This window comes from Trachypithecus francoisi, unplaced genomic scaffold (assembly GCF_009764315.1).
Source record: "Trachypithecus francoisi isolate TF-2019V2 unplaced genomic scaffold, Tfra_2.0 Lachesis_group10, whole genome shotgun sequence".
NCBI lineage: Eukaryota > Metazoa > Chordata > Mammalia > Primates > Cercopithecidae > Trachypithecus > Trachypithecus francoisi.
In genome coordinates this window covers 26501778-26524451 of record NW_022681455.1, presented here as the reverse complement: position 1 = coordinate 26524451, position 22674 = coordinate 26501778, and the positions used below count along the sequence as shown (strand labels likewise).

General features: G+C 42.0%; 1 long non-coding RNA gene and 3 other non-coding genes across 4 annotated transcripts; 3 read left to right on the top strand and 1 right to left on the bottom strand.

Annotated features, from left to right (window-relative positions):
• The first annotated feature begins 7764 nt into the window (after positions 1 to 7764).
• LOC117088352 lies at positions 7765 to 18382 on the top strand. The gene is made up of 4 exons (XR_004439171.1): positions 7765 to 7841; positions 14862 to 15063; positions 16919 to 17008; positions 18174 to 18382. It is a non-coding gene; the product is annotated as an uncharacterized LOC117088352 (long non-coding RNA).
• On the top strand, positions 8060 to 8132 carry TRNAM-CAU. The gene has a single exon. It is a non-coding gene; the product is annotated as a tRNA-Met (tRNA).
• Positions 11935 to 12007, top strand: TRNAA-AGC. Its single transcript has one exon. It is a non-coding gene; the product is annotated as a tRNA-Ala (tRNA).
• Positions 18383 to 20904: 2522 nt separating the features above from the next.
• On the bottom strand, positions 20905 to 20978 carry TRNAI-AAU. Its single transcript has one exon. It is a non-coding gene; the product is annotated as a tRNA-Ile (tRNA).
• Between the last annotated feature and the right edge of the window lie 1696 nt (positions 20979 to 22674).

Below are 22674 nucleotides of genomic sequence, written 5' to 3'. Positions count from 1 at the left end.
TTGCTTTAATTAAGCATTTTGCCTGGGATTTTTTCAATTTATCTTAAGTTTTCATAAAACTCTCCCAACATATTTCTAAGGGACCAGGCTTTTCCATCACTGCTTCCCTCCATGTGTATTACACACACACACACACACACACACACTCCACTTAAATTGAACAGGTTCCTTTATTCACACAGGAATTCCTACAAACAGCCCAGTTTTCTCCAACGTATGTCCACTCCTTTTCTGCATAGCTCAATTTTGATTCTTTCACTCTGATATTTTACATATTCTTACACTCTGATATGATCTTGTCTCTTATTCTTTATGGTTCTGCTCTGTAATTTTGTTGTTGTTGTTCTGACATATAGTTGGACATGTAACTTGTACATGACACACGTTAGCAAGGAGGCAACCCATATCTCAGATGTAAGTGAAAGAAGCACTCTTCAGGACTTTCCTAGGGGAGTGGTCAGCACACTGGCCTCATTCATGAAAGGGCCTAATCATGAAAACCGCAGGAGCTTTTTGCCTTCCAGAAATGTGTGCCATCTCACAACCCCCAGACAGTCTCAGCTACAAGATAATGTCATCCAACTTATATACACACACACACACATGCACACACACACACACATGCACATAAAATCATTTAATCATTTTTATTTATTTAATCATTTTTAAAAAATCTGTGACGCTTTAGCTGGGCAGATCTAGACAGGTCCTCCTTTGCTGGGATGTGCCTTTTTCTGTCCCAGAATAACCTAAACTTTACATTTTAGCAGCATGAGTTTTCCCTTTGTGACTTTCTCCTTATTCCCTTTTCTCCTCCTTCTTTGCAGAGAATAGGTAGCCACTGTGCACTTTCCCTGGGCCATCACTGAGAAGATCTGCTCTTAGTGGAGCCCTGCTTTCACACTAAAAGCTGCATTCCAGGCCACCCACTAAGGATAAACAAAGCTCCCCTGATGTGGGGAATTAGCTCAAGTGGTAGAGCACTTGCTTAGCATACAAGAGTTAGTGGGATCAATGCCAACATTCTCCAAGCTTTATTATTTAGACATGGTGTCTCCAAACACTCAGATCCCCAAACCCAAGTTGGTGTCTGAGAGCAGGATGCTGCTTTGGTTCAATACATAAGAGCAGCAATAATAGAGGGCTGGTGATGGCTCCCTCTTGGCATTCAGTATAGTGTAGATCTACCATGTAAATAATTTTCTGTTTCTTAGAGGAGCTATGAAACCAAGGGACATACACAACTGCTCTTTTCTCCCTGTTTCTACCTGAAGCTTCATCCTAAATGTGAGACAATTGTGAAAAGTACAGGGCAGAGCCACCTGGGTAAATACAGCCCTGGTTTTCTGCTCAGGGGACAGAGCTTGAGGCACTGCAGAGGAACCAGCCAAAGTATGAGACCCATATGTTGAGAGTGACAGAGTGTAAAGTTCAAGAAACTCAAAATATTTAAAGATTTATCATGGGTCTTGATGTCATGATGGAATCTCTCTGCTCTCTGGACTTACTATGTGTGGTAATAAATCTACTTTGTTTAAGCCAGTTGAGTGTTTTTAGTGTTGTGGAGCTATTGCTGAGAGTTTCCTGAGTTTTTTCTAGTAATGTAGAGATCTTTGTGCTAAATATTTCATAAACAAATTTGGTGGATATTGTGTTCTAAATCCTAATCACTAGCATTAACTCAAACCAGCCATATAAATGGTATGAAAAATGTCTGTCTGGCGTGCACTTCGTTCACTAAGCTTTTGCTTTCCTGTCAATAAATTAGACATTCTCTTCCCTTAGGAGGCCAACTTCTCAGCCACTGGCTCCAGCCTAGCCCTATGATCTGTCAGTGGCTTTAGATTTAACTGAGACATGCCCAGCCCCAACTCTCTCCTACCTTAAGGATATAAGCGCCACTGATAGCCTCAAAGTTATTATATTCAAGAAACCCAGAAAACCACTTATGTGTATAGCAGTCCACGGTTTTTTCATTTAAACACGTGGGTTGGAATAGCACAGGATCGTACACCTGTGAGCCTATCTGTTTTAAAAGGTAAACCTTTTTCCTGATGCTTGCAAGCATTTTTTTCCTCACTCAACCCTTCATGCATGTGTGCAGAGTTTTAAGGTAAAATTACTTTTTGTAGACACTGAATGTGCTGTCCTCAAGGAATATTACAATGGAGTAGGGAAGACAGTTGAGTTGAGAAAACAGCTGTTTACAATTCTGATAAAAGTCACCATTGAGATGCATACTCTACACACTAGAAGTACAGAAAGGAATACTACTCTCGAGGATGAGTAGCCTGATAGGATTTGCCAGTGTTTCTGTTATTTCATTTGTTTATACCGGTCCCTGACACCTGGTTTCCTTTTCCAACAACAAAATCCTAAAATCTCCATCATCTGCTGCTTTCAGGTTCCTCACCACTGAGGTCAAGGACCTGAGGCTGGCAGGAAATGAACTAATGACGCTTCAAGTAGACCGTGAATCTTTACATTTTTCCAGCTGGAAAGCTGAAAGAGGACAAATGGAGGGAGGCCAAGTGTTATCAACCACATCTAGAAATTTTATTTAATCTGCACATCTTTATTTGGTAGAAAGTTTTACAGATAAAATTTAACACAAAACAATTTTTTTGAAAAACGATGTTGACTTAAGTAGGGCCAATGATGCAATGCATCATGTATCAGAAGATTCCCAATTCAACTGCTAGCTTGAAGTTGCCCCCTCCTTGTGTTCTGGAAAGATGGGGTTTGTGTTTCTCATCCACATATCAAAAAGTAAACAGAAAACAGTATTTCTGAAAACTTTTATGAAGAGGTCTTCATAAAACTTACATTATTACTCTTTTTGGATCATCACACACCTGAGAAAGATTGGGTGGGGAAGGTGAATGAAGGCTGGAAAAGATTTACAACAGAATAAAACAAGAATCTGGTACAAATTGACTAATAGTATCTTCTGCATCAGCCCATTGTGAGTGAAAAGTCCCCTGTTTTAGAACTTTTGGCTCTTTGTTTTAATGCTCCCTCCTAAGAATCAACAAAAATTTTGATTACTCTGGGCACATTACCTGGTTAGCCCTGCTCCGCAAAGAACAGTAATATATATAAAATATATATAACATGTATAATATAATATATAATATATATGTTATATATAGATTTATTTTTTACACACACACACACACACACACTTTTCAGGGAATCCTGCCTAATTTCTTCCGAAGTTCAGCTGTCCCAGTTCACACCAAAACAAGTTACACAATTTCATAACGGATAGAGGACAGACAGAAGCTTAAGGAGGGAGGGCCGAACGCACGGGGATCCCCAGTCAAGTGTAAGAAATCATCACGAGCGAGGCGAAGCAGGTCGTGGGCGACGAGATCTTCACTCAGGAACGGGGACGATGCGAATCGTGTTTCTATCGAGTGGCTGGGGGACCGGGTTGGGATCAGCCGGGAGGAGGTAGCCGCACAAGACTTAGCTGGGTCTCCCGCGCAGACGTCTGCTGGACAGCGACCCAGCGCCGCACAGGCGCTCACGGCCCGACTCCAGGGCTGCGGGTGGCGAGTCCCTGCAGCCGCCCGGCGCTCGCGGTCGGGGAAGGACCGACGCCTCGCGACGGACGCAGATGCACCAGCGGGCCGGTCAGTTCGCAGAAGAGAAGCAGGAGACAAACCCCAGGCAGTGAATGGTCGGGTTTTTCTATCCTGTTCGAAAGAGGGCAACGCTGAAAGCGTGCGGGAGGCGGCTGAAATAATTCCGGCGACAGAAAACAGAAAAGGAGTCGGGGTCATGGAGGGCGACCCGGGTTCTCTGAACAGGGCCTTATCTCCCGCTGTGTCGTGACCTTGTAGGTTAATATAACTCAAGTATTCTTTCTAAACGTTTAAAAGGTGAGATACGCTTCGGGGTCAAAAGACAGACGCCACTATTACCACCGCCCAGGTTGCCCCGTCACTGACAACCACTTTCAGTAGCACTGTGGGTGCGCGCAGGAGAAAAGTATTTATGAATTTGCTTTCGCATTCTCTTCCTGAGATATGTAGTACTTTGATGATCCTCAGAGGCTGACTGAAGATAAAATTTCCTCCTTTTCCCAACCTGTCAGGTTGAGCAAAGTTGCAAAGGTGCAAAGGCAAAGAAACACACATTCAGCCTCTCTGCTCCTGGATTCTCTCCCAATTCCCACTTTTAACTCTACCCATTTTTCCAAAAGGGAAATACTCTGATTCTCCTGAAATTTGCACCAACTTCTGGTTGCAGATCCAACCTGCTTTTATAAAAGGAATTATGGAAGTACAGATGTTCCATAATTTACAGAGAGGTTACATTCCAATGAATGCATCGTAAATTGAAAATGCACTTAATACACCTAGTCAAACATCATAGCTTAGCCTAGCCTACTTTAAGTGTGCCCAGAGCCCTTTAGCCTACATTTGGGCAAGATCATCTGGCAACACATTACACTGCAGCGTATCAGTTTTTTTACCTTTATGATCACGTGGCTGACTGGAAGCTGTGACTTACTGCCGCTGTCCAGCATCAAAAGAGAGGATCATACCACATATCACTAGTCCAAGAAAACATTAAAATGTAAAATTTGATGTAGGGTTTCTACTGTATGCATATCACATTTGCACCATTGTAACATTGAAAAATTGTAAGTTGAACCATCCTAAATCAGGGAGTGTATATGTTTGCTTAACATCTGTGTTGATTGGATTCATATTCTTGTTAATCAGATAAGTGAATTGACATTTTATGCACAGAAAAATGAACTTGCTTTAAACCCCCCCACACCAGGATCTTCAGATTAAGAAAGGAAAGTTCTACCAATTCCCCCAATCAATCAACAGATGAGGTTGTCACATTCAACTTCAAAACTTAGACTTAATTTCTCTTCCTGTGTACCATATACTGTTTTACAGAATGCTATTTCTCCATGTAGAGAAACAGTGGTTCCTTGGAATCTCCGCATATAATTCCACATGAGATTAAATTTTGAAAGAGCCTCATACTGGTGACTCATGGGTCAATGTCACCTAGCAACCGTTCAATGGCTGAATCCTCAGACTGGCACTCAGCATCCCCAGAACCTAGGGGCATGCCGTATGCCCCCACATAAAGATTCGTTGAATGAATGATGGTGTCTCACTCCATTGCCCTGCCCTGTAAAAGATGTATACTTTCTCTGCCTAGACCATTGTGGTAATGCTCTGACCTTCCTCATGATCTTTGCACTCAACTCTCAACTCTGTGCCCTGTTGGAATGATACTGAAATGCAAATTCAGTTACAGTCTGTCCTAAATTCACTTACCAGCAAACTTTGCTTATAGTGCTTAAACATTTTATCCTGACATTCAAAGCGCTTCGTAAAAACCTGGCCTGTCTTCCAGCTTTACTCTTGGAATTCAATCCTATGCACACTCTCAGAAAACAAAATCATTGTTAATTCAGCTTCAAAACCTGTTGTTTCATTCTTCTGAGACTTTGCCAATACCTTTGAGCAAGGCGTCTGGATAGCTCCTCATTTTTAAATGTAACTGTGGATACTGCCTTGAGTGGAGATAGAGAGAAAAGGGAAGCTGAAGGATAATGGATTGTAAAAACCCATGCTTTATCATTCTTGTCTGGTTTGATAACCAGTGCCTAGAAAGGAGTCAAAGAAGGTTTTCTTTCTACATCTTCTAAATAACACAAAACCTAGCTCCGCATTAAAGCCTTAGAATCAGTTTCTGGGATTGAAAAAAAAAACAAAGCAGTAGATTTCAGACTGTCATATTCAGATTCCCACAGATGTGGCAGCCACAATGCAGAATACTAACCACTATATATATGGTCATGGCAGGCCACTGGGAAAAGCTGATGACTTCTATTTATTACAAATTTGTCATGCCAATTGCCTTTTCCTCAAACCAGTAAGAGCTCAAAAGGGCATACTTTATGATTACAAAGTAGAAATAACTTTGCGAAATCTTCATGGGTAGATTGATCTTGCTTCTTTTCACCTGTGGCCAATTATCTTGCTCATTCCAGAAAGGCTCACAGCTTGCCATCTTACCTTGGTTTAAGAATTCTTTTTGAACTTACGCTGTGAAAGAAAACACACAGAAGAAAGCTTTCCCTCTGCATGTCATTGATTTCTGAACAGGAAATTACAAGAAAGTATCATCACAACTGTAGAGACTGGGCATAAACTGGGAAATCTAGATTGTCAGCTTTTCAAGAAGCTTATATTCCAGGGGAGAGATCGAAAATAAAAACAATAATTTAATATGCTTTCCAATTTATTAAAAATTTTATTTAAAAGATGGAGAGAGAGGCAGGACATTGATTCAGCCAGAGAGGTCAAAGAAGACCTCTTAGACTCTCTGAGACAGTGACATTTGAGTTGTGGCCTCAGTGATGAAAATGAGTCCACTGTTCTGGGTCTGGAGCAAGACTGGTAGAGTGCAGAGGCCTACAGCTGGGGTCTGGGCCTCTGTGGGCAGCCAGAAGACGGGCCAATGGAGGACCCCAGTTACCAGACTGACAGCAGAGCCAAATATGAAAATGTTCTTTTTCTCTCAAGCCTCGAGACTGCACACCAAAGTCCCGAGCAATCAAGGTCACTCCATTTCCAGAGGACCCTTGTATCAGAGCTTCATCTCAGTTCCTTGCAGACTTTTCCTGAGGTGAAATGCAGGGACGGTCCCACTGCTCAGCTCAGTGTGGATCATGACCTTCCTGCCCTTCCCCTTTAGTTCACCCTCACCAGATTCTGAGGACTGATGAGGAAGGAATTGCTTTACAGCATTTTCTGCTGAGCATTTACTGCAAGATTAGGTCAATGTCCAGCTCATTGTCCACTTAGAGAAAAAAAAAAAAAATCTACCAGGTTTCACGTGTGACCCTGATAAATGTCCTCATTTGTTCTGTTTGTAATATAGGAGGTTATCCAGAGGAATTTTCCCTGGATGTTATTACATTAAATAGTAGACAGGGTACTGCAATGGTGAGGCCCAAGGCAGATGGAAATAACCACAGTTCACTGCCTGCTGCCACATACACCCTATTCCTGATCTGCCTGTGGGACTTTTTTCTAAGAATTGAGTTTGTGCCAAATCCTTCATTCCCTGACTCTGGCTTTCTGTCTGACAAATTCAAAAGAGATGTGCAAGCATAATTTTCAGTATTTGGCAAATCATTGAATGTGGTGTTTGAAGGAGGACAATGAGTCAAAGATGACTTGGAAGTGTAGGCCCAGGAGGAGGTTGAGAATTTGGTGTATGAATGAATGGACTACTGTGGAGAAAAAACAGGCAGAGAGATAAGGAACAGGAGCAGAGAAAAGACTCCCATTTTGGAATCTAAAATAAATCTACTTCTCAGTTCAGGGTTTGCCACCTAGCATCTGTGGCACCTTAGAAACAATAATTATCTGAGAATCCATTACATCTAGAAATTGCACATTAGGGCACATCCTTTCGTTAGCGAAATTCAATTGGACCACGTAAACGTAATAAATCTCGTAGTATAATTAATAGCACACAGGATAAAACAAAGGGGTAAAAAACAAGGAGGGTACTATTATAAGCGGTTTGTGCTTTTTGTAGCGGCAATGTCTTCAGTCGTGTAGATGCAAGTGGAGATATGAAGGAAGACAGTAGTATGGTCAAGAGACATGTTTGATGACCATTTCTTCATTCACTTATCCAGGTGGTCAGTGAACTATCATGAACTGAGAACCTCGTGTCTTTTTTTCAACAGAGGAGACCGTGGAAAGTGTAAGAGTGACTAAGATCTCTGAGGGAAGGAAAAGCCGTATCACCGGGCTGCAAGAGGGAAAAAGAGCAGCAAAAGACAGGTACAATTGATCCTGGTAACGCAGAACCCAGACGGTCCTATGAAATACTGGAAAGGCGTAGACCCCTCTGGTCTTGGGTGTGGAATCTTCCTAGTGCGGCATGGATTGATACAGAGTAACTTTCAAGGAGAATTGATTGTGGTTTTTAAAAGCTGAAACCGTAAAGCAGGTGGGAAATGAACTTTGATAAATCGGATGTTGTAGAGCTCTCAGCGCGAGCCCTCTTAGCGCAGCCGGCAGCGCGTCAGTCTCATAATCTGAAGGTCCTGAGTTCAAGCCTCAGAGAGGGCATTGCTTTTAATACATTAGCTCCCTACACTAAATATCGGAACATAAATGCTGTACCAGATAAGGATTTGAAGACTGACCCAATATTCGTAGGAAATGGAAAGATTATTCAAGTTTTCTTGTTTCTTCGACTTTCCACTGGTTTGAGTAAAATGAGTGATGAAAACAGAAGAGTAGATTACACCAGAAACTACAAGCTATGTCATATCGTTGGTCTTTCTAGCTGACACAGGAAGCAGGGGAAATTTCTCTTCCAACTTCCCGCTCTCAGGTTCATCTAACAGTAATTATTGGGTATGGATTGGTGAAGTCATTTATTCTTTTCATCATCCAATAAATATTTCTTGAACACGTATCTTGTTAAGAGGCTGTTTTGGGTCAAGAGTGAATACAACGCAAACATTCCCACCTTTGTGAAACTGTGTCCTAGTTGAGAGGAGTGGGGAGAAAGTGTATACAACACAAATGTTCCTACCATTGTGAAACTACATCCTACCTGGGAGGAGTGGGGAGAAACAGACAGGAAACAACACAAACTATGTAAGAAGTGATTTGACGATGTCTACTGTGAGGGAATCGCTAGGCAGTAAAGTGTTTGGGAATGTGGAGGTGGCACATTCAGCTTTCAGGAGGACAATCAGGGACTCTGTCACCTTGACAACTTTAGCCTCGCCTTCTTCTAGTCATCTTGCCGGAACACCTGTGCTCGTGTTTTTCTAACACTGTCATCAGAGTACTTTTACCATCAACGCAACCGGGGGTTAGGAGAGCGTTTTGCACAGAAGGCTACTTGGCTTCGTTGGAAAACTGATGATACATGAGGACTGGGGTGGTCAATCCCTCGCACGCTTCTTCATATGAAAAATGAGGACTGTGGGATTCTCTGGCTGCTTCTCAGCACCTAGAGATGGATCTGGGCAATAGGAACTGCTCAGCAAGTATTAGCTACTGCTTTTGTTGTCTTCTCTCTGTGGAATTCTGGCCTCTCCCACTGAATTTGTATCATAGGCATTCATGAGGGCCTTGACTGTATCAATATCTGATGAGAGATTTTAGTGAAGTTCTGTTGTCACGGCTGATTTGCTCATTTGGTAGCATCCAGCTTCTTGTGAACATTGAAATAAATTAAAATAAAATAAATTATGGAGGAATAGAATACAGATATATAGTAAGGTATTATTTTCCAGACAAAAAGGATTTGGATAAAAGAATCTTAAGAATTTGTGCATGGTTCTCTTAAAATTTCTTCGATTTTTTTTTTTTTTTGCCTGTTTTTCAAGTCTCCAATTTTTGTCACCCTTCACCCATCAGGTCAGAGAGATAGCCAATGGTCAGAAGGAATCTACCAGCAACTACCATAGTGCTTTCGCCTGCCTGAAGATGCCTCTTTTTATTCAGCCTTCATGGGAAGTAGCAGCACCATCCGTTCTCAGAGAGCAAGCTCTGGAGTAGCTGAGCTAACCCCAGTTGTTAATCTGAGCTAATCCCAGTTACCCTAGCAGATTTACAGATTGAGGTTAGAACCCAGCAGGGTTCTCTTCCTGAAAAGAATAGGCTTCCCTCTAAGGTTTCAGATAGATACTGGGTGGGGAAAGAGCCCTAAATGGCTTGAGAAATTGAATGCTCTTTGGGCAAAGCAGGAAGCCCTGCTATGGAAGAGCATCATCTGAACATAAATCAGGGTCTCAGTACAAACAGAGTGCTCAGGAGGTCAAGATGGTTAAGCAGACAGTCTGACTAGAATATCCATGGTGAAGAGAAACAGTCTTGTTGGAAGAAGGATGACGATAATGGGGGACTTAGAATAAAGGCTAAAAATGATTCAAAGAGAATGCAAAAAGAATCAGGCACAAATCCTTTACTATATTCTGTTGTGCAAATCTCACCTTACTGTGTGTTTGTATTCCATTCCTCTGCAATCTTTATTTTATCTTTATGTTCACAGAGACTTCTTGGTGCCAACTAAATGAGCACAACAGCCAGTGACAACAGAGCTGCACTAAAATAGTCCCCCATCACCTCTTGAGAGCAGGTTCCTTAAAGGTGAACAATATTCCACATATAAGGACTTTTCAGCACCACGCATTAGAAATGGAAGTGAATGTTTATTATTCTTTATAGAAGTTGGTTGATGTGTCTTTTCAGTTTCCCTCAGTAACATTATCCAAATTTTGTAGATGACACTAAAGCTCAGAGGAGTTCAACCATTTTCCTCAAATCATGTAGCTTTAAACAGGAAAACCAGATATGAAAAGCAGATTTCTTTCTAAATTAAAAAACAAAAACAAAAAAACTTGAGCTCTTGCTTTACCCTAGCACATAGTCTCGCCATCTGTTTTCTCCACACCAGGGCATTCCTGTAACATTCATTCACATAACAAATACAAATGAACGAGTGGATTCATTCATCAGATATGAATTCAGAATCTCTTTTGTGTCTACCACAGTAGGTCAAACTTCCCAGTGCCTTTGTCTCCTCTCCCTCAAATCTCTCCACCCAATGTCTTGACAAATGCTGTAGATCCTTCCTGCACAACGTCCCCAGAATCTTTTTCTTCCTTTTCATTCACCTCTGTCATCATCCGTGCTACACTATTTATGCAGGATGTTTCTGCACCCTGAAGTGTGATGGGCACTGGTGCTGCGGAAAGACTCCTGCTGTCCACCTCAGGAGCTGACACGATAAATGTGGATAAATCTCAATCTTTTAATATCTTTATGACTTCTTTCCCTTTCTCCCCAGTTCCTGTTTTCTCATGTTTGAGCGCTGACATTCAAAACTAAATACCTTTCTCTAACATGTTGCTTTAATTATTTAAGCATTTTGCCTGGGATTTTTTCAATTTATCTTAAGTTTTCATAAAACTCTCCCAACATATTTCTAAGGGACCAGGCTTTTCAATCACTGCTTCCCTCCATGTGTATTTCACACACACACACACACACACACACACACAGACACAGACACTCCACTTAAGTTGAACAGATTTATTTCGGCACACAGGAATTCCTACAAACAGTCCGGTTTTCTCCAACGTATGTCCACTCCTTCTCTGCATAGCTCAGTTTTGATTCTTCCACTCTGATATTACACATATTCTTACACTCTGATATGATCTTGCCTCTTATTCTTTATGGCTCTGCTCTGTAATTTTGTTGTTGTTGTTCTGACATATTGTTGGACAAGTAACTTGTACACGACACACCTTAGCAAGGAGGCAACCCGTATCTCAGATGTAAGTGAAAGAAGCACTCTCCAGGGGTTTCCTAGGGCAGTGGTCAGCACGCTGGCCTCATTCGTGAACGGGCCTAGTTATGAAAACAACAGGAGCTTTTTGCCTTCCAGAAACGCGTACCATCTCACAACCCCCAGACAGTCTCAGCTACAAGGAACAAGTGATAGTGCCATCCCACTTTTATAAACACACACACACACACACACACACACACACGTGCACACACACATAAAATCATTTACTCATTTTTAATCATTTAATCCTTTTTTAAAAATCTGTGACACCTTAGCTGGGCAGGTCTAGGCAAGTCCTCCTTTGCTGGATTGTGCCTTTTTCTGTCCCGGAATACCCTAAACTTGGCATTTTGGAAGCATGAGTTTTCCCTTTGTGACTTTCTCCTTCTTCCCTTTTCTCCTCCTTCTTTGCAGAGAATGAGTAGCCACTGGGCCTTGCCCTGGGCCATCAATGAGAAGATCTGCTCTTAGTAGAGTCCTGCTTTTGTGCTGAAGGCCCTGAAATCACCTGTGTTCCATGCCACCCACTAAGGATAAATAAAGCTCCCCTGATGTGGGGAATTAGCTCAAGTGGTAGAGCGCTTGCTTAGCATGCAAGAGGTAGTGGGATCGATGCCCACATTCTCCAAGCTTTATTATTTAGACATGGTGTCTCCAAACACTCAGATCTCCAAACCCAAGTTAGTGTCTGAGAGGAGGATGCTGCATTGGTTCAAGACATAGGAGCAGCAACAATACAGGGCTGGTGACGGCTCCCTCCTGGCATTCAGTATAGTGTAGATCTACTGTGTAATTAATTTTCTGTTTCTTCAAGGAGCTGTGAAGCCAAGGGACATATACACCTGCTCTTTTCTCCCTGTTTCTGCCTGCAGCTTGGTCCTAAATGTGAGACAGTTGTGAAAAGTGCCGGGCAGCGCCACCTGGGTAAATACAGCCCCGGCTTTCTGGTCAGGGGACTGAAACCAGGATGTGTCAAGTAACTAGAATGTGCCTGGACAGATACTGTACAAAGCAAGCCCATAAAGTTGTTCATGAGCTTGTGGACGCACCTGCCAGCTGTGACTAAGTGGCTCTAATCCCAAACAACTTACCAAAAAAGAGCCTGAGAGCTGAACTGCGCAATGGCCAACTTTCCAGTCCTCACTGACCACTGGGTTGCACACATTCTGGAGATCTCGGAACAGTAGTGCAAAGGCTTTGCAAATAGAGTTATCTTTGAAACAACAACACATGGAAGGCTGGTTGGTACTTGGAACTTGAATACAAGGCAATTTTTGTGTCTGCAAAAACAAAAATAGCAATATTATTCTTAAGATTTCAACAAAACACAGCGTCTCATCACATAATCCAAAGAAGTCCAGGTTACAAGCCCCAAAATATTCAGCATTATGAAAAATCAGGGAGATCTTAATTCACATGGCAAAGAGACTCCTCGAATAACAATACTGAGAGGACACAGATGTCAAAATCATCTGACACATACATTAGAGCAGTCATGATAACAATGCTCCTAGAATTAGGGGATAACATTCGTGAAGTGAATGGAAAGTTGGAAAGTGTCAGCAAATATCTGGAATATGTAAAACCAATTTTAAACTTAAGAATTAAAAAAAATGTATTAACCAAAACTCTTAGGGGAAATAAAAAGCTTAACCGGGTGGTCTCAATAACAGAATGCAGATGCTAAGAAAAAGCCAACGAACTTGAAAACAGAACAAGAATACCTACATAATCTGAACTATAGAGAGAAAGGAGGATTTTTGTAAATGAACAGAGCCTCAGGGACAAATAAAAACAACAAATCTAACATTCACATTATTGTAATCTGAAAAGAAGAGGACAAAGAGGTCTTTGTGGGATAGAGCTTTGAAGAATTAATGGCTGAAAATGTATCCAATTTGTCAAAAGATATAAACCAGGTTTTTAAAGTTTGGCAAAGGTCAAGCAGGACAAACCCAAAGAAACCCATTGCAAGACATATCATAATCAAACTGCTGAAAACGAGGAAAGCACAAAACAATCTTGAAAGCAGTCAAAGGAAAATGGAAAAGGAACTACCATGTGAATGAGTGTAGATTTCTCTTCAGGAACCACAGGGGCCAGAAAAAAAAAATGTCATAGTATTTAGTAAGTAACAAAAGAAAAAGACCTATCAACCCAGAATACTATGTGGAGCAAAAGTATCTTTCAGACATAAAGGCAAATAAATGCATTCTCATTGGAAGGTGCGTAAATCCATTCTCATTCTTAGCGAGAATGCTAGAAAATAATTAGCAAAGATTTGAGATGAGAAAAGTGATACCAGAAGGAAACTTAGAACGTCATCAATGAAGGAACAAAAGCAGAAATAGAAAATGTCTGGGTAGACATAACAGACTCTTATTCTTCTCTTGAGTTCCTTAATGTATGTTTGGTGATTGAAAGCGAAAATTGTAGCTCTGTCAGAAACAGTTGTCATTGTATCTAGACGTACTACATAAATAAGATAAAAGGGTAAGTGTAATGGGCCTAACTCTTGATGAAGTTTCTATATTCCACTTGAATGGTAAAATATTGATTCTAAGTATATTGTGAAAAGTTATATATGTGTATGGTAATCCCTAGACCACTCACTAACCAGATTTAAATAAACCAGAACAAGACAGAAAGGGGAACATAGAAGAATTAAAACGGAGGGAACAGGGGTTAATAAATTATTAAATAGCAGATCTATCTAAAAACTTATCTATAATAGCATTACATGTAAATGATCTAAGTACTTAATTTAAAACTAGAGATCATCAGAATGTATTAAAAATAAATATGCTGACTATAAGACAGCCACCTGCAGTACACTTATGTATAAGAATAAAAGTTATATAGCAGCTTGAAGGAAAAGAGTGGAAAAGATACCTCATGCAAGCACTAATCAAAGACAGCTGTGGTGTATACATTAAAATCAGACAAAGTAGATTTGAAAGCAAAGAAACTTTTCAGGAATAATGAGGGCTGCTAAAGAACTACGATTGTCCATTCTCCGGGTAATACTGTTCCAAATGTATATGAAGACACAGATTTTCCAAACACATGAACAAAATTAGATAAGCCAGGTAAAAATAGAAATATCCAATTATAGTTGAAGACACTAAAACTCCTCTCTCAGTAATTGGTAGACTTAGTAGACAACAAATCGACAAACGTGTTGGAGAACTGAACCACACCATCCACCAATGGATCTAATCAACTTCATAATGCAAAATAAAAATTTAGCCAGAAAGCAAAGACAAAAATTAAAAAGAAAAGTAAGATCATGTTATAACCAGGAAATTAAGAGTGGTCCAGCATACAGAAGGGTGCTATTACTGAAAGGGTTTGAAATAGTGACTTAGTTATTTTGAAACATTTTTGAAGGTGTTATTTAGCTGGAGATGACAGAAAGACTGACTATGGTGAATCTGGAGGTGGATCTTCCATCGTCTATATTTATCTTGTCTTCTTTTGAGGTCTGGGGTGTCTATACTTCCTCTGAATTACCTGATCCTACTACAGTGTCTGGCACAGAGCATCTCCCCAGTGAATATGTCCTAAATGAGTGGATAGCGATTGATAGATTCAAAAGAGTTGTGCAAGAATAATGTCCATTATTCGGCAAATCATCGAATGTCGTGTTTGAAGGAAGACAATGAATCAAAGTTGACTAGAAAGGTAAGCCCAAGGCCAGACGTGGTGGCTCATTACTGTAATCCCAGCCCTTTGAGAGCCCGAGATGGGCGGATCCCTTGACGCCAGGAGTTTGAGACCAGCCTGGGCAACACAGTGAAACACAGTCTCTACAAAAAAATACAAAACTCAGCCGGGTGTGGTGGTATGCATCTGTAGTTCCAGCTACTCAGGAGACTGAGGTGGGAGGATCGCTTGAACCCGGGAGGCGGAGGTTGCAGTGAACAGAGATCGCACCAGTGTCCTGGCAATAAAGTGAGACCCTGTCTTAAAATAAAATAAAATGTAAAAGTTAAGCCCAGGCCGGGCGCGGTGGCTCGCAGCTGTAATGCCAGCACTTTGGGAGCCCAACGCAGGCAGATCACCTGAGGTCAGGAGTTTGAGACCAGCCTGGCCAACATGGTGGAACCCCATCTCTACTAAAAATACAAAAATTAGCCACGTACCTGTAGTCCTAGCTACTCGGGAGGCTGAGGCAGGAGAATCACTTGAACCCGGGAGGCAGAGGTTGCAGTGCGCCAAGATTGCGCCATTATGGCGAGCCCTAGACCCCTGGGATGGTGATCCCTAGATCACTTACGACCCAGATTTAAATAAACCGAAATAAACTAGGTACAAGAACACACAAGAATTGAGACAAGGGGAACAAATGATTAATAGATCATTAAAAAGTAGATCTGTCGGCTGGGCGCAGTGGCTCACGCCTGTAATAACAGCACTTTGGGAGGCCGAGGCAGGTGGATCACCTGAGGTCAGGAGATTGAGACCAGCCTGGCCAACATGGTGAAACCCCGTCTCTACTAAGAATACAAAAAATTAGCCAGGCATGGGGCTGGGTGCCTGTAATCCCAACTACTCGGGAGGCTGAGACAGGAGAATCACTTGCACCTGGGATGCGGAGGTTGCAGTGAGGGGAGATTGTGCCATTGCACTTCAGCCTGGGTGACAAGAGCAAGACTCCACCTCAAAAAGAAAAACAGTGGATCTATCTAAAAACTTACGTATAAAAACATTAAATGTAAATGATCTAAACCCATGAGTTGAAAACCAGAAATTGTCAGAATGTATTATAAATGAATATGCTGACTATAGGCAAGTCACTAGTAATATGCTTATATATGACATTAAAAGTTACATGGCATATTGAAAGTAAAGAATGCGAAAAGACATGTCATTTAGGCATTACTCAAAGAAAGCTGTGGTGGATATATTCAAATCAGACAAACCAGATTTTAAATTGTAGAAAAGTTCCAGGGATAAAGCTGTTACATAATTAGAGGTGTCAACACACCAGAGAAATAATGTCCCAAATGCATATAAGGACACAGGGCTTCAAAACCCATAAGCAAAATTGGATAATCCAGATAAAAACAGAAAAATCCAATTACATTTGCAGACGTTAACACTCCTCTCTCAGTAATTGATAGATCCAGCAGATGATAAGTCAGTAAACACATTTGAGAACTGAACAACACTCATCCAGCAATGGATCTAATCAATCAACTTTCTAAAGCAAAATCACAATTTGGGTAGAAAGAAGAGAAAAAAAATCAAAGAAAAGCAGGATCGTGCTATAACTAGGAAATCAGGAATGTTCAGAGTGCAAAAGAGTGATATATTGAAACTGACATTTTTGAAAGCGTTACTTAGCTGTAAATGACACGGAGACTGAAATGGTATCTTCCCTTGTCCATATTTATCCTGCCTTCTCTTGAGGACTGGGCTGCTTGAATCTTTAGAATCTCCTGAACTTACAACAGTGTCTGGCACAGAGCGTCTTCCCTGTGAATGTGTACTGAATCAATGGAAAGGAATGGACAGATTCAAAAATGTTTTGCAGGAATAACGTTTACTCTTTGACAAATCACTGGATGTGGTGTTTGAAGGAGAAAAATGTGTCAAAAGTTGACTTGGAAACGAAGCCCAAAAGGTAAGTAAAGGGGATTTGGGGAATGAGATATTTGGTGTGTGAATGAATGGGGTGCTGTGGAGAGGAGTAGGCAGTAAGATTGTGAACTGGAGCAGAGAAAGAATCACGTTTTAAAATCTAAAACGTCTTCTCAGTTCAAGCTTTAATACTTAGCAGCTCTGGCACCTTAGAAACGAAACTTATCTGAGGTTCCATTACTTCTAGAAAGTGCAGATTAGGACACATAGTTTTGTTGGTGAAGTTCTGCTGGACTATACGAAGTAAACTCAATAAATCTCTCAGTATAATGAATGGCATACATGATTTGCTTTATGCTTTTTGTAGCAGGATTGTCTCCAGTCATGTAGATGCAAGTGGAGATAGAGAGTAACACAAAGTAGTATGGACAGGAGACACCTTTAAAGACTATTTTTTTCATTCCTTCATTCACTCAGTTGGGCAGTCAGTGAACTATTATGGCCTGAACATGTCCTGTGTGTCTTTTCAAAAAAGGAGACCATGGGAGGTGTAAGAGTGACTAAGATCTCTGAAGGAGGGAGAAGCCAGATGACTGGGCCACAAGAGGGAAAAAGTCAGCAAAACAGGTGCAATTGTTCCTGGCCTCTTGCCTCAAGATGGTTGTATTGTTAGGTGAATACTAGAAATGGGTAGATTCCGCCTGTCCTGAGGATAAAATTCTTTGGTTGCAGGATTGGATTGGCTGATAAAGAGTGATTTCCAAGCACCATTGATTGTGTTCTTTGAAAGTTAGGAACTGATAAAGCAGCAGTGCTTGGGAAATAACATGTGGGATGTCAACTCTTAGGCGAGAACTGCCTTCTTTCTGCAGCAGGCCACACATCAATCTCAAAATCTAAAGGTTTTGAGTTTGAACATCAGAGAGGATACAGTTTTTGCTGCTATTTTGGTTGAGGGAAACAAAATGGGTGCACTAAATAATGAAATGCAAATGCTATGAGATAACAATTTGAAGACTGACTCAATGTTAGCTTAGAATGGAAAAGTGATTTAGGTTTTCTTTGTTTGTGTGTGTGTGTGTGTGTGTGGTTTTTTGTTTTTTTTTTTTTTTTTGGCTTGTCAGTGGTTTGAGTAAAATGAGTGGTAAAGGGATATAGATGACACAAGAAACTGCAAGCTATATCATATAATTGGTCTTTCTCGCTAGCTGATGGATGAAACGGGAAATTTTTCATCCAACTTCCTGCTCTCAAGGTTACCCAGTTGTAATTATGAGGTGAGTGGGTGAAGTCATTTATTCTTTTAACCTACATGTATTTCTCGAGCACATATCTTGTTAAGAGACTGTTTGGGGTACAGCCGTTTAACAGTGAAAAAACGCATATATTCCCACCTTTGTGAAATTACCTTCTAGTGGATAGGGGCGAGGAGAAACAGATCAGAAGCAAACAAGAAAAATACATAAGATGTTATGTGACAATGTCTACTGGGAAGGAATCCACAGGCAGTAAGGGACTTGGGAGTGTGGAGGTGGCCCATTCAGAAGCTTTTAGGAGCGGAATCTGAGAAGTTGACACCTTGAAGACATCCTTTACCCACTCCCCATCCCCTTCCTCACTCCCCACTCCTGCTCCTTCCTTCAATCATCTTTCTTCACATGGGAAATGAGGACTCTGGGATTCTCTGGTTGGATCGCAGCACCTAGAGATGGATCTGATCAGTAAGAAGAGCTCAGTAAGCATTAGCTACTGCTTTGGTTGCCTTCCCCCTGTGGAGTGCTGGCCTCTTGGATTGAGCTTGCATCATAGGTCTTCAGTAGGAGCTTGCTTAGTGGACTTACAGGTTGAGGTTAGAACCCACCAGGATTCTTCTCCTGGGAAGAACAGGCTTCCCTCTAAGGCTTCACACAGACCGGTGGGTGAGGAAAGAGCCCTAAATGGCTTGAAAACTTGATTGCTCTTTGGGCAAAGCAAGAAACCCTCCTACGGAAGGGCATCATTTGAGCATATATCGGGGTCTCAGTACAAAGATGAGTGCTCAAGAGGTCAAGGTGCTCAAGCAGAGAATCTGACCAGAATGTTCGTGGTACAGAGAAACAATCCTGTTGGGAGAAGGAAGACAATTGAGGCCTTGGAGTATAAGCTAAAGAAGCTTCAAAGGGAATACTAAAAAGATTCAGGCACAAATCCTTTACTACATTCTTTTGTACAAATCAATTTTTGCCTAGAAAATCATACCTTACTATGCATCCCTATTGTGTTCCTCCACCATCTATTTTATTTTTTTAAGCGTTATTTCATTTTTATGTTCACAGAAGCTTGTTGCTACAACTAAATGAGCAAAACAGCCAGTAGCAACAGAAATGCGTTAATCTCTCTCCTCAGACCTTGAAAGCATTTTCCTTAAAGGTGAACAATATTCCACATACAAGGACTTTTACAGCACTCTGTGCCAGAAATTATACCGAATGTTTATTAATTTTTACGTAAGTCGGTCAATACCGTTTTTCAGCTTCTCCAAGTATTATTACTCCAGTGTTATAAATGACACTGAAGTAAAGGGCATATCACTCTCTTTATTCTGTGTATGTGTGTCTGCTTACAGCTAAGGACTTCCCAAATTATAGTTTTGTAAACTTTAGTTCTAAATCATGCCGATCACTTGAATTTTGAAAACGTCAAAGCCAATCACATTACTGTAGTAGAAAATACGGGTTTGCGGTGCATTGGCTCACTGTTTTATTCGCTATGGATCAGTGGAGTAGAAATTCCCAACGCGGAAGGGGGTTCATTCCTGTCTCTCAGCCTCAGCAAAGTTAAAACATTTCAGACCTTTCCCGACTTTGGATCTATTGCGCATGCTCTGTCCTTTACCACTATGCAATCCTAGGGGCATATAGAGCCACTCAGAGCCTTAGAAGTACATTCAGCGAAATGGAACCAATCACCATATAGTGTAGCCTATTGTTCTTCGGACCAAAATGCACCATGTTGAGATAGCATGAATTCTACAGACCCGTGAAGCCCATTTGGACCACAAGACACTCTTTCCATCATGCCTGCACACATATCCCTCACTCTTCATTGATTCATGCAGACTTTTAAAAGTGTTTAGCAATAAGCATCCTACTCCCAAGAAGCTTATGATCTCATGGAGAAGATGGCCAAGCAACAGACAATCACAACGTGGTGAATGCCACAAAACAAATTGTACCTGGATCTCCGTGAGTGCTAGGAGGAAGGCAACCCAGACTCAGAAAACTAGGAGAGGTGTCAGGGAAGATATTTTCCAGAAGATGGTGTTGTGTCTAACAAAGCCATGAGACCAGCAAAGAGGAGGTGAAAGGCTCAGCGTTCTGTGGGACATTTCCTTAAGTCCAGTATCTCTAGAGTTGAGTGTGGGAAGCTAAAAGAGCGGAAATAGAAATGAAAAATGGGAGTTCTTGAGAGGCTTTATTTACCCTGCACAAGCCAAGGACTGGTCTGGGGGAAGTAAGCAGATGCACAGTTAAGAAAGCCCATATCAGGAGTTAGTCATGATAGAGAAGGATTTGTACACTTTGGAAATCGTAAAAGAATGAAAAGCCCAGGTCTTTATTTCCGTGTTTTCGCCTCTGTTTTCACGTTCCTCCCGGGTTTCAATTTCCTTCTGGAATCTCAGCTCTCTTCATCATCTGCTCTTGCAGGAACACTAAACTGCAAACGCAACCCTACGATTCAGGGAACTACGTCCCATCAAGATTACTGGGTACGTATACATTTACTTTCTTGTTCTCTTGCGACTTTCTATACCACTGCACACAATTGTTACCGTGAAATAAGCATTAAGAGTCTGCGTAGATTACTGGGTACATATACATTTACTTTGTTGTTCTCTCGTGACTTTTGATACCACTGCGCACAATTGTTACTGTGAGATAGACATTAAAAGAGTGCGTATGGCCCGTACGGGGATCGAACCCGCGACCTTGGCGTTATTAGCACCACGCTCTAACCAACTGAGCTAACCGGCCCTGCCGACGGGTGTGCACCCTGGGTCTTATGAGAGGCTTAAAGGCGAACGTTATTCCAATCACCAAAAGAAGTTTCCTAAAAGTTCTCGGAGCTGGAAAAAACCTACGGTCTTTGCTAACTTCCTTACGATCCTCGGCAAATTTTTTCGAACCCTGCAATTTCAGTTAAAATACAATTCGGCGGAAGGAAAGTTCAAATGTCACCTGCCTCAGTGTTTCATGACAACGGGTTTTAGTGACTACCCTTTTAAATGCAACGCCATCACCTTCCGCTGGTACTGTAGCCCGTCCCTATCACTCCTTTCTACTTTGCTTCCGTAGCTTCTGAGCGACCCTTGAAGAAATTGACGGAAAACGGAAGGAATTACCGCCAGTTCCTCTCCACGGGCGGTCAAGGCCAATGTAAGTCTCCACCCAGGCTCCTCTGCTCGTAACTTCTAATACAGTTCCCACTGTGTTCGCCCATGTTTCCCAAAAGTGAATATTTGATCCCTACCCCACCCCATTTTTAGCAAACTCGGGAAAACGTACTCATTTTTCTACCTGAAAAGGGCACTTTAGAGAAATACGTCCCATTACAGTCTTTGTGTTCGTATTTTATTCCTTCTCGGTGAAACAGGTATAAGTTCATCGGTATTTTATGCACAAGACAACTTTGAAGCCCGACTCATGGCCTTTAGATTAGGAAACATTCTCCGGGAGCTCTGCTGATCGCTAGGTCTTACGAGGTTGGTGATGCCTTCTGTCCCAAAGAGAACTATTTCTCTGCGTGTTTCCGCCTGGCTGCCCACTTCTCCAGCAGAGAAACGGCTGTTCCTCGGGATTCATTTTTGGAAGTGCTTTGGGTCCTGGGTAATGGGGTCGCATCCTGCAGCATCGACAAGATGGTTGAATAGGCAGGAGCACCCACAGTACCCAGGGACTAATAAATAGCTCAATAGACACGTTTCGAATAATTGAATAAAGGAAGTCTCAACCAAACCCCTTGCTGTATTACAGATGGTCCACCTCTCTGCCTAGACTATTGTGCTGACTTCCTGTTCCTTCTCCTGGCTTTTGAACTAGATTCTCACCTCTCTCCAATCCGTCTTTCGCCGGGCTGGACTGTCTTTCCGCCTCACTTCTGAAATTCTATCCGTTGCCGCCTCTATGCAAACCGACTCTGGTTAATACTTCACTCGGTATGGCTCCCCTCTTCCTTCCGCACTTTGCACTGCGAGAAATGCCCTTCCTTGAGGCAGCTGGAGGCCTCCTTCTGCTGAGAGCTTGGTTGTGGACACAGCCTGGAGTAGAGGCGAAAAGGAAAGAAGGCCGGGAGATAATCGGGGAAACACACACACCTTTCGTCTGGTTTGAAAGCTGGCGCCCGAAAAGGGGAGCGAAAGGAACAAGAAAAAAAACACGCTCGGGAAGTGTCTGAGATTGCTGCGGCCATAAAGCAGAGAGCACTAACCGCGGTACGGATACGGGAGGGGAGGAGGGCTCCACCCCCGGGCCTGTGCCCACGGACCTAGGTGAGGACGGGCACTCCTGCCTCCGCGCCCAAATGTTGCATTTCCCAAGACCACCCTGGCCCGCCACGCCCCCATCCCGTGCCTATAAAAACCCCCGAGACCCTAGCGGGCACAGACACAAGCGGCTGGATGTGAAGAGGAACACACCGGCGGGAGAACACAGAACACCCACCCTCTCTTTT